The sequence below is a fragment of the Callithrix jacchus genome, chromosome X, assembly GCF_049354715.1.
Source record: "Callithrix jacchus isolate 240 chromosome X, calJac240_pri, whole genome shotgun sequence".
Classification (NCBI taxonomy): domain Eukaryota; kingdom Metazoa; phylum Chordata; class Mammalia; order Primates; family Cebidae; genus Callithrix; species Callithrix jacchus.
The window spans coordinates 149232865-149245741 of NC_133524.1; positions in this window are offsets into that span (position 1 = coordinate 149232865).

Consider the following 12877-nt stretch of genomic DNA (forward strand, 5'->3'; position numbering starts at 1 on the left):
CAATGAAAGGGGGCGGGGAAAGAGCAGATGCACCATTTTTGGTTTTTTTCAGACTCTCCTCTGTAATCACGTTCGTGAAAGGCTGGTTTTGTCATTTCTTTTACTTGACGCATCATATTTGAACATTTTTCTGGGGCACATAGTGATGTTTGATACATATAACTTACCGTAGTGATTAGATCAGGGTCATCAGCACACCGTCATCTCAAGCGTGTATCATTCCTTTGTGTTAGGGACATTCAGTGTCCTCCTTCTAACTATTGGAAGCTCTCCGTTAGCCACCGTTGACTGCAGTCAGTCATCCTACAGTCCTGTAGAACACTAGGACTTTTTCATCCTATCTAGCTGTAATTTTGTATCCTTTAACAAATCTCTCCCTATCTCCCACTTCCCCCTACCCTTCCCAGCCTCCAGTACTCTCTGTTCTACTTTTTACTTCTATTTCATCAATTTTTTTTGGCTTCTACATATGAGTGAGCACACGTGGGGTTTATGCTGTCTGCTCCCGGCTTATTTCACATAACACAGTGTCCTATTCATGTTGCCGCGAACGATAGGCTCTCCTTCTTTTAAAGGCTGAATAGTATTCCCTCGGGTCTAAGAACCTCATTCTCTTTAGCCCTTCGTCTGATCCTGGCTATTGTGAACAGTGCTGCCACCAACATGGGAGTGCAGATATCTCCTAGATACATTGATTTCCTTTCCTGCAGATACATACCCAGTGGTGGGATTGCTGGTCTTTCTATTTTCAGTCTTTCGAGGAACCTCTGCGCTGTCCTCCATAGCATCCATACTAATTTACATTCCCACCAGCAGTGTGCCAAGGTTACCCTTTCTCAGCATCCTCCCCAGCTTCTCTTATTGCCTGTCTTTTGGACGCAAGCCATTTTAGCTGGGATGAGATATCAGCGTGTGGTTTTGGTTCACATTTCCCTGATGATTAGTGACACTGGGCATTTTCTCATCTATTTGTGGGCCATTTGTGTGTCTTCTCTTGAGAAATGTCTGTTCAGATAATTCGCCCGTTTTCAGATCAGATTGTTTTGTTGTTGTTGTTGTTTTTCGCTACTGAAATATCTGCATTCTTCATATATTCTGGATATGAATCCCCTGTCAGATGAATAGTTTGCAAATATTTTCTCCCATTTTGCGGGTTGTCTCTTCATTCTGTTGATTGTTTCCTTTGCTGTGCAGAAACTTTTGAGTCGGATGCAATCCCATTTGTTTATTTTTGCTTTGGTGGCCTGTGCTTTTGGGGTCTCATTCGCAAAATCTTTACCCAGAGCAATGTCCCGAAGCCTTTCCCCTATGTTTTCTCCGAAGAGTTTTAGAGTTTCAGGTGAGAATGCTTGGTGTATATAGTGTGGGATACAACAGATGAGTATGTTGTATTCTGATGCATATATAAGCATCTGTAAAATAGATAAGCTCGCTGTGTGGTCGTGGATGTTGTTGGAATTATCATATCTATAGATTATGAGACATAATCTTTTATCTTCAATGTGCACACGTACACGTGCGCGTATTTGTGTGTAATTAATTCCCAGCGCTGGGCGCTGAGGAGGTCCAGAAATCATGATCAAATCAGCAGCAGTCAGCCTCCATGGCACCCAGATTGTTCTTGAAATTCCACTGTTCGCTTAGGAAAACAACTTCTCACAAAACCAACAGGACTCCTCGGGGAAATGAGCGTACCACAAGATGAGGAAGCTCAAAGTCTGCCGGGCTGGCGTTAAAAGGTCTTGGGAACCAACCCAAAGGGGCTCCCACTGGCCACAGATGAGGCCGTTTCAGCATCAGTAAGAATAACAACGGAAACCGATTAAAACACGTAAATGGGTCTGAATCCACAAGGTCAAAGCGACGAGAAAAGAAAAACAACATCTGCTCACTTTTCGAAAACGCTGGGGCGTCAACGCTTCTATTTGAAAACTGGTAAGTAAAGGCAAAGGCTCCAACGTGCATCAGGCCGTCTCTGTACAAGTGGGCTGCGATACCAAAATACCATGAACGGGGTGTGACCTGTGCCAAACAGAAATTTACTCGTTGCAGTGCGCACGCTGCAAAGCCCAATCTCAAGGATGGTGCCAGCCAAGAACTGCACCAGCAGACTCCGTCTCTGGTGAGGAGGGCCTGCTTGTCGTGGATGGTGCCTTTCTGCTGTGGACTTTCCAAGTGGGACTAGCAGGCTCTCTGGCACTTTGTTTATGAGGGCACTGATCCCATTGGTGAGGGTAGAGCCCTCATCACCTAATCACCTCCCAAAGGCCCCACCTTCCAACACCACCTCCTTGGGGGTTAAGATTTTAACATAGAAATCGGGCGGGGACACAGGCATTCAAACCGTACATAGCACAGACCTTTCCCGTACAAATTGTGGGTAGGGGAAGAGTCCTTTATAGAGGTATGCCACAAGTAAATGAAGAAGGGGGTAACCTTAAGTTATTACGATTTCCAGCCTTTACTGAGTTAAGAATGGAAGCATTAGCAATGGACAGCTGATTTCTGTTGCTTTCTAGTGACTTGGGCCACTTTTGTTTAATCAAAAGATTCAGGACATGCAACAACTCAACCGTAGTGGGAAGGAGAATTTCTATCATAAAAGTGTCAAGGAAATTAAGAGACTAAGTGCCTTAAAGAGTCAGAATGGGGGCTTTTCTGGGGGTAGAGGGGTGATGTAGACAGAGTTGTGTCCCGGAGAGCACAGGAGGACTTCTGGAGTGGACGGCAAGCTTCCAGTTCCTTCCATGGAGCCAGGGTGTTTCCAAGCGCGTTTGACCTAAAACGGTTTTTAAAGTGTACCTTTATACAATTCTGTTTTCTCTCTGTATTACTTTAGCAATATGAAGTGGATGTTTTAAGGACCAATGAAAGGTGGATTAGAGGCAGTGCATCTATGGAGGAGTTTTGCAGTAAAGGGAAGAGAGAGAGTACAGTCGCCAGAGAGGGAGGTGAGATCAAGAGAACAAAATGTTTCTCTTGATTTTAAATGGAAAAAGTCATAGCATGTTTGTGTGTAGCGAGAAATTTCCCAGAGAAGGAGATAATGCTGGGAGAAGAGGGAAGAAGTGCCAGAACAATCTCTGAGTAGGTAAAGGGGGATGGGATCCAGCATCCAAGTGGCAGCACTGACCTTGGATCCTAACACAGTTGTTCATCATGGTAACTACAGATGCTGAGTATATGGTGGGTGCAGGTGGGCTGGGAGACATTAGAGTTGGAGGCAGTGAGAGAAGCAAGGCAGGCACAGGTATGCACAAGGATACAGTGGTAACGAAGTGAGCAGGATGTTTCACCTGGGTAATCAGAGGAGCTAGGACTTGAGGGGATAATGGGGGGTGGACACATGATAGAGTTTGGACAGCGGATGGGGTGATCCGAGGGTAAAGGCATGCCCTTGAGCCTAAGCTGGGCTTATGTCTAGGACTAGCATGTGCTCTCTGGAAGGACTGGCTGAGGGGTGAGAGATGTGGCAAAGTCACTGGAGGAAAGGTAGGAAATTCTGAGACACACTACAAGATGTATGACCCTTGAGGACATTATGCTAAGTGAAGTTGACCAGATACAAAAATACAAGTACTGTAGGATTCCACTTCCACGAGACCCCTAGAGTAGTCAAATTCATAGGGACAGGAAGTAGAATGGTGGTTGCCTTGGGCCGAGGGGTGCAGGGAGTTGGTGTTGAATGGGGATGGGGCTTTGGTTTGGGAAGACGAAGATCTCTGGTGACGGATGGTGGTGATGCATGCCGGACTCCTCCGAACTGTCCACTTCAAAACTGTTAAAGTGGTATGTTATTTTGTGTGATGTGTATTTTAACACAATTAAAATTTTAGAAAGGAAAAGGAAAGCTGGCCAAGCATTTTAGTTTCGGCATGCTGACACTCCATGTCATAGTCAAGGCATTTCCACCACCGCGATTTGAGAACCTGAAGATGTGGGCCACCAGAGAGTCACCCGGCGCCAACGTCTATGGTCCGCAGCCCATTCTGGAGGTGAGGCTCTTGGTATCCAGGGCCGTCTTGCTCAGTGGTCCGCACCCAGCCTCCTGCAACCACAGGGAGGAGTCAGGAGAGGGAGAGGGCCTCCGGAAATAGTCACTTCGCTGACCTGCTAAAAGTTACTTGAACACATCCATTCCTCGGCAGTCACGGAAAGGAAAGCATTTTCTTCTAGCATACCCAGAATGCTCAGCTGAGCAATCTGATCTGACCTGGCCCAGCCCATGACCCCAGAATATGGATTTGGAACACACAAGTGCACTGGCTCTGTTGGCAGGCCCAACTCACACACCCAGTCTCGTCTCCCCAGCAGGGCTCTCCTCTCTGCTCTGCCACTGGCTGCATTCAGTGGGCTGAGGGGTTAAGTCCTCCATCCCCCAATGCAGTGCTCAGTGCTGAGTAAAAATATACACATGCACGTGGAGCCCAAAACCGTATTTATCCTACAGATTACCACATGCTAAGAAAAATTGGAGTGTACATAAGCAGAAGCATTTTCAATTTCTTTTCCGGTCTATGAAGAAGCAGGAATGTAAACTGAGTTACTCTAGTCAGCCACAATGTTGAGTTCTGGTATTTATCTAACTGAAAGCCTATCTAATGTGAGCACAGAGACACATTCATTCATTCAAGAAGCACTTTGGGAGCACCCACACTATGCCAATACAGGACTGGGAGCCAGGATGATGAAACACCCCAGTCGAGGTGCGCCACAAACAACGCTAGCCCCCCGGAGGGGGTCCCGAAAGCAGCAGCCGGAAGTCAGTGGGATGCGTGCTGAGATCCCAAATGGGGGAAGCCAGGGGACTATGGGAGGCAACAGCAAGAGCACCTGCCCCTGCTGAGTGGGCAGGAATGGTGTCCCCTGGGAACAATTTAAGAGAGAAAGGCAGTACAAGTAGGAGTTACCCAGGCCGAGGACAGGGATAGGCAGAGAGTACCAGGCAGGGAAAGCACTTCCAGCCAAAAAGGAGTACAGCCAGTGGAAGGCAGGGTATGATGAACATGTTCTGGGAAGGGCCAGAGGGTCAATATTTTCAGCTCTGTGACCTCAACTCTGTGGTTGTGGCACAAAAGCTGGCCCACAGGCACAGCACGGAGATGAAGGATCAGGGCAACTTTATTGCTGACAGGGGCATCTTCATTTCACATCATTGTTGCCTGTCCTGAGATAATATCACTCTCCCTTTGGTCATTTAACTAGTCTTCCCCAGATGGACACTGGGAACTTTCCCAGTCTTGTGCTATCACTAGCTATGCTGCACTGAAGATCTTAAACATATTTCTTTCATCTATGAGAGGATCTATCTGTAAGCTCCATATTCCTCCCACACAATGGTGAGATCAAATGTTCTGTGCATTTGGATTTTTAATGGATCTTGCCAAACTGCCCTCCATAGGAGTTGTGCCAATGTCTATGCCTACCGGCAACCAGTGGGGGCATCTATATGTCCCATCAGATTCACCAACACTGTGTAATCTGACATTTAAAATTCAGCCCATTGAATCAGTAAAAACAAACAAACTGAAAGTGATATCTCAGTGTGGTTCTGATGTGCACGTCTGGGGATGTGCATCTTTTCACAGATTCAAGAGCCTCTTTTCTTTCTTTTCTTGTTGATGGTCTGTTCACATCCTTTATGCATTGTTCCTCCTGGGTGGTCCATCCTTTTCTCTGTGAGTTACAGATATTTTTCCCTAGTGTGTCATTTGTCCTTTGACTTTGCTGATTGTGTTAGTCTGTTCTCACATTGCTATAAAGTAATACCTGAGACTGGGTAATTTATAGACAAAAGAGGTTTCATTGGCTCATGGTTCCTCAGTCTATACAGGAATCATGGTGTTGGCATCTGTTCTGCTTCTGGGGAGGCCTCAGGAAACTTGCAATCATGGCAGAGGCAAAGGGGGAGCAGGCACATCACCTGGCCAGAGCAGTAATGAGAGAGAGTGTGACGTGCCACACACTTTAAAACAGCCCGATCTCACAAGGACTCACTATCATGAGGACAGCCAGGGGGATGGTATTAAACCACTCATGAAAAATCCACCCCCAGGATCCAGTCACCTCACACCAGACCCCACCTCCAATACCGGGGATGATAATTCAATATGAGATTTGGGAGGGAACATAGATTGAAACTCCGTCACTGAGGATGGCTCTCTTTGCCACTCACAAGGTTTGGCTTGGCTTTGCACCTTTCCATTATTGAAGAGAGTTTCTAAATCTCATGAAGGAACAGGTGTCAGCGGTGGCAGACCTCCGAGTTACCCCAAGTTACTGGTGGCAAATCTGTACAACTTCAATTCTTGCTTCCTCAGAGGAAAACATTCAAATGAGGGGTACAGGGCAGAAAAGGAGGCCAAGACAAGCTCCAGAGCAGGAGCAGAAGTTTATTAAAAAGACTTTAGGACAGGAAAGGAAGGAAAGAACCCTTGGAAGAGATCTCAGTGGGGACCTGAAGGTCAAAGAGAGAACAAAAAAAGGGGCCTTTCCCCTTGACCCTGGGACTTTACAGGCTCACCTCTTTCCCACGATTCTTCCCTTAGGGTGGGCTTTCTGCACGCACAGTGTCCTCCTTACCCTTGGGAACTGTGCCTGCCCAATGTGTTTGGGATTTGTACACATGCCCATCTGAGGCTTTTTCCCTTTTTCCCATGGAATGTACCTGGAAGATCGTAAAATAACTCACCATTTTTGTCTCTTATTGTGCGTACCTAGGAAATTGATTCTCCCCTAGGGCCTGCCTTTAATCAACACTTCCATGTTAACAGGTGTGGACCATCAGGAACTGGCCTCTCCCTGGCACTGTCACCCCTTTTAGAGAGGTGATGCGATAACTGCAGCACCATGACCTGACATTTCTAGTGGGTCAGGGGAACAGCCCTCGCCTGCCCCACTCATGCCTAACTACCTGTATAGCACAGACACTTGATCTAGAGGCAATGGAGGGCTGACACAGAGGTTTTCAGCAAGGAAGTGACATGGTCAGGGGTCCATGTTATTTATAAAGCTCATTCTGGCTACAGAGTGCTGGAGGGAATGGAAAGGGATCCAAATAGACCCAGAGAGACCAACTGGTGGCCAGGACCAAGGCGTGGAAGTTTGGGAGGGCCAAGAAGCATTTATGAGTGGAGCTACGTGATGGGCTGAGGGTGCAGTACGGGAGCAGGCCAGGTTTTCGGCTTGTCCAGCTGGTCACCATATAGATGTCCATGATGAAGCTATGGAATGTAGAAGGAAGAGGACAGCTTCTGTTTCCTTCCTTCTTTCACTGGGGTGTGAGGGAGACAATGAGTTCCGCATCCTACAGGGACCCTTTTCTTTAATCCCACAAGGAACTGAGTGCCACACCTCTGTGCACCAGGCCAATGGCCTGTGCAGTGTCTGTTTCCCTCAAGAGCCTCCCCCCGGGGCAGAGATGATTCCTTTGCCATACGTGGATCCCTAGTGCCTTGCAGAGTGCCAGGCACTGAAAAATATTAAAAAATGCTTACACCAGGGGAGAGGGCTCAGAGGGTAGAAAACATGCTCTGGAAGTGGCACCATAGGCCCACACATGGGGCTGGGCCCAGGGAACGAATGAATAGATAAATGAATGAGTGACGTGCTAGGCAGAGAAAAGTCCTTTCCCCACCCCCTGCCAGTGTCTCTTGGGCTTCCATCCTTCCTTGGCCCTGCTCTTCTCAACAGGTCACATCCCACCCTCAGCTCCAAAGGCTACTTGCTCATTCTGTGATCAAATTTCAAGGCCAGTGGTCCACAGAAAGGAATGGTGGGTAATGCATGGGTGGGGGGCAGGAGAACAAGGGCCGTAGAACATCCACTATTCCGACACCACTTTTTGAATATCTAGTTTGTGGGTGTTTCATAGGATAGTATATACCATATTATGGCAGTGATGTGTGATTTAGACATAGCTAAAGGTGCACTTATTTGGTGGGGGATGTGTCTGTTGGATCCTCTGGGGATGCCAAAAGAGCCTTAGGAGTGCCAGTGTTTGCCAACCCAGAAGGGGAGATGGAAGCAAAGACTGTTCCTTGGAGAGGCCTCGTGGTGAAGAGAGGTAAGAGGTGCAGCCAGACAGAATAAGTCTAGTTGGGTTGGGGGGCTGTTTTGTGGTGGGCAGCATCATTGATATATCATGAGCTGGGCAAGGAGGGCACCTCCTCCCTCCTGGGGAGGAAAAAGGGGCAACCATCATGCAAACGTGAGAGAAATTTAATATTAAGCAGGCCTCCAGTTAGATTGGTCAAGGGTGGGCAGTGGGGAGGAAGAATGGAATCTCAGAAACAGAAAGGGCCAGTAAAAATCCTTGAGCTCTGCCTCAAGCAGCAGCATACTCGGCATCCGTTTCCTGAGTGAGCAATGTGGCCTGCAGAGTTCAGGAAGGAGAGTGGCATGGCCCCTGCCCCAGGAGGCTTGCAGCAGGGGCTGCTCCTCTAAATACATCTGCCTCTGTGTGCTTCCCACAGTTGCCATAACAAAGCACCACAAACCAGTTGACTCTAATCACTCCACAGAAAGTGATTCTCTCCCAGAGGAGGCCAGAAGTCTAAAACCAAACTGTCTTCAGGGCCATGCTCCCTTGGATCCTTCCTCATCTCTCCCAGCTTCCAGTGGCCCAAGGTGTCTCTTGGACTGTGGCCTCCTGGTCCTAATCACCACCTCATTCTTCACATGGCTTTTTCTCCTAGGTTTCCATGTCTGGGTTTCTCCTCTGTGCGGTTCCTATAAGGACATTTATCACTGGATTTAAGGTCCACTCAGGTAATATAGGATCATCTCCTCCCAAAACACTCACCTTCGTGATCTCTGCAAAGACCCTTTTCCCAAATAAGGTCACATTCGTAAGATCTGAAGGTGAGGATGAGACCATGTGTTTTGGGGGGGGCACCATTCAATCATGATACTGGCCTTGCCTCAGCTTGCCCTTGGCTGTGCTTCTTGGGGGTTGCCCTCTGCCTTGGAGTCCAGCCCAAGAGGCCGCGAGAGGCTTTGCCACACTCGCTGAGTCTGGAGTGCTCAGCTAGAAAGTGTGTGATGGGGATGAAGAGCTGACTGACTGCCTGGAAGTCTTCCCATGCTCAGTGCCCTCATGGGCATCTCCTGGGTTTGAATTCTCTGATGTCCCTACCCTCAAAGAGCTCGCAGTTTGAAAGCAGGGCAGTTAGCACAGAGGTCAGGGAGAAGAGGGACGAGAACTCCAGGCCCAGATTAGCAGAGACTTGCCTTTGCCTAGGGGCCCCCAGAATCAAACAGGAAGCCATAAGGATGCCAGAATTATCTTCCCACCTCATCTGCAGGACCCAGCCCTTGAGCAGGACACATAAGGCTCGTTACCACCTGTGGTGGCACAGTAACAGCCCTCAAAGATGTTCATGGCCCAACCCCTGGAAGCCGCATATATGTTACCTTACATGGCAATAGCGATCTTCCAGAGGTGAGATGGGTGGGGAGATTATCCTGTATTGGGCAGGTCTTTACACTGAAGGACAAGGGTATGTAAGTGAGGGAGAGGGGTGAAGAAGACTCAGTGTCAGAATCACGCCACCAGAGAAAGAACTCAGCCAGACATTGTTGGCTTTGAAGTTGGAAAGAGCCATGAGCCAAGGAATTCAGGTAGCCTCAAGATGATAGGAAAGGCAACGAAAAGGATTCTACCTCTAGAACTTGCCATTATGGACTTCTGACCTCCAGAACTGTAAGATGATAGATGTGTGGGGGTGGGGGTTGCTTTTATTGTGGTAAAATAGACATAACATAAAATTTACGATTTTAGCCACTTTAAAGTGTACATTTCAATGTTGTGCAACCACCATCTCTACCCAGTTCCAAAAAGAATTTCATCATCCTCACAAAGAATCCTACTCCCATTTGCAGTCACTCCCCATTTGCTCCTCTTCCCAGACCCTGGAAATCATGAATCCACTTTCTGTCTCTATGGATTTTGCTTCTCTGGCTGTTTCATAGAAATGGCTTCCTATAATATGTGAAGCTTTGTGGTAAAGGGAGTCAGTCCCTCCCCTGAGTCCCTGGCACTCACCATTCTACATTTAGCTCTTGAATTTGACTGCTCGAGACCTCTCATGTAAGTGGAATCATACAGTATTTTCCCCTCTGTGGCCAGCATGTTTTGCTTAGCACAATATCTTCAAAGTTCATCCATGTTGCAGCATGTGTCAGAATCTCCTTCCTTTCCAAAGCCAAACATTATTCCATTGTGTGGCTATACCACAACTCATTTATCCACTCATCTGCCAATAGACGACCTCGTGTCATTTTTCAGCCCTGGTGCCTGCGTGTTGTGGAGGGTTAATGCGAATTTATCAAGCAGGTAAAGTGCTGCCCAGTCTGTGTTTGTACAGTTGTCATTCTACACTATAAATGCATCACCACACTTGTCCCATGAAGGTAGGCATTAAGTGCCCCTCCAAGCCTTGTGACAACTGCAGATTTCGTGAGCTCGAGCACCTTCATCAAACCTCATGCTTGAACACAAGACCTAGATGCACAGGACTGCTCAGTATAACAAAAACTTCAAACTGCAGTTGTGTTACACATGGAACATTTTTCAGTTATTCCCAAATAGGAAGCTGGCTCCGACTACCAGAGACCAAAGGTGTTTAATCTGAACTCTCCCCACATTGGTTGTCAAGCTGACTAGTAAATACAAGAGAGATACAAATCTGGAATTTTAAGAAGATTTTGACAATTGAAGACATATTACAAAAAGAAAAACACACACACACACACACACACACACACACGGCTCTAGTGAATAACTGTTAGCTGTCAGTGTCATTTCCTGGTTCCTCACATCTTTGAAGGTTTTCCATACTGCTTTACTTCAAGTACCTGCCCACATATTACTTACCTACAAGGTAAGTATCATTATTCATGTTTCACAAATAGAGAAAGAGACAGAAAGAGAGACATAGAAAGGTTAAGTGGCCCAGGGAACCAGCTACTGAGAGATTCTGCCAGATTGCACTTGGCCTCACATTGCCCCAAGCTTTCTCCAGATGGGGTCCCAGTTCAACTCTGTTTCTAAAGAAATAAAAGTTCTGGACATGGGGCCCAGGTATGTGCATTTTGACCAAGCATCTTTAGGTAATTCCAATTTACTACACTTTTCTCTTCAAGTGCAACCTAGAGACCATCTACATAGGAAACAGGTGTAGTCTTCCACAAGCTAAATGCATCAGAGCCTCTTGGAGTTTTAAAATTTTTCAGATATCTAAGCACAAAACCTGAGATTCTAGTGCAATCATTCTGGGATGGGGTCCAGGCATTGGTACAAGTTTAAAGCCCCACCATGTTTCTCCTGTTGATGGGAATTTAAATCAGTGTAGCCATTATGGAAAACAGTATGGGGCTCTCTAAAAAATAAATAAATAAATAAAAACTACAAATAGAACTACAATAGGATCCAGGAATCCCACTACTGGGTATATATCCAAAACAGGGAGATCAGTGCATCAAAGAAATGTCTGTACTTCCATACTTACTGCAGCACTATGCACAGTAGCCAAGATATGGGATCAATCTAGGTGTCCTACTCTGGTTCTATGTAGAGGACTCACATGAGTCATATGTATAGGTCTCAGCTTACCCAATGAGACCTGCCCAGGAAAATAGGCAAGAAAATATATGAAAGCACAATTCATAGAATAGTAATCCACTAATTAATGCTTCAAACAATACCCAGACTCGCCAGTCATCAAACCCAAATTCAAATTAAAGTGATAGGTCATTTTTCACCTATCAATTTAGTGAAGATTGTACAAAAGCAACAGGGCATACTAAGAAGGAACTATCACTCAGACAGCCAGTGTTATTTGGTACAGGTTTTGTAGAAAGCAATCTGACCATATTGAATGAGGGCCTCAAAAAGCAACATTTGGTATCTATCCTTAAACAAATCAGAGACTGAAAATAAGCATATAAATGTAAAGATGCTCACTGCAGCATCATTGAAAATCAGAGCAGGCAAAAAGTCAAAATCATCAACAAGGAACTGACTTGTTAAGTGAGTCAGAGAACTACGCTACAGTGTGAATGAGGAATTATTATCTAGATATGAAAAAGAATTTTCATAGAAAAAGGTTCAGTAGGAAAAAAGCAAAATAGAATATAGAGTATGGTCCTAAGTATGTTTAAAGATACACACTCTCACCCCTGCTTTAAAAAAAATGGCTGAAAGGAAAGAATACACTAATGACATTAGAGCTAGGTTTCAAGATGATAAATAACATTTGGTTTTCCATAATGAGCACAAGTGATAAAGATTCAGCCTGTTTTGGTAAATACTTTTTAATTGTCTTCTTGTCTATGTTTATGTTTGGTGGTTGCCTAGGGTCTTCTTGGTCATGCTCCAAATAACCATGACTGATTTCATGTGTATTACTTCATGCCAGGCCAAGCTGCCTGCTTCCTTCTCAAGAATGAGCTCCTCTGGGTCGGGGGACTAGTTATTGTCTCCATTTACAAGGGGGAAACTGAGATTTAGATAAATGAAAAAATGTATTCAAAGATTATATGGCCAGGAAGTACCAGAGATGAGCCTCTCCACCAAGCCTAGTTCTGTCTGTCCTCAGCCTTGGTGACTCACTGTCTCTCTCACTTTCTCTCTCTTCTCTCTCTCTCTCTCTCTCTCTCACCGCCTCCCCCCTAGCTGCATCACTTTAAGCAGATGCAAATGCACTCAACTTTGGAGAAATCACATAAACAGGAAGGGTAAGATCCAGAGGGAACACTCCAGCCTGCAGAGAATTCCACTGCCCCAACCACCCTAAAGGTGATAGAGACATCCTTGAGCCCATTTTCAAAGTGTGAGTCACAGTGCAGGGATAGAATGCTGAAGCCATCCTACTCA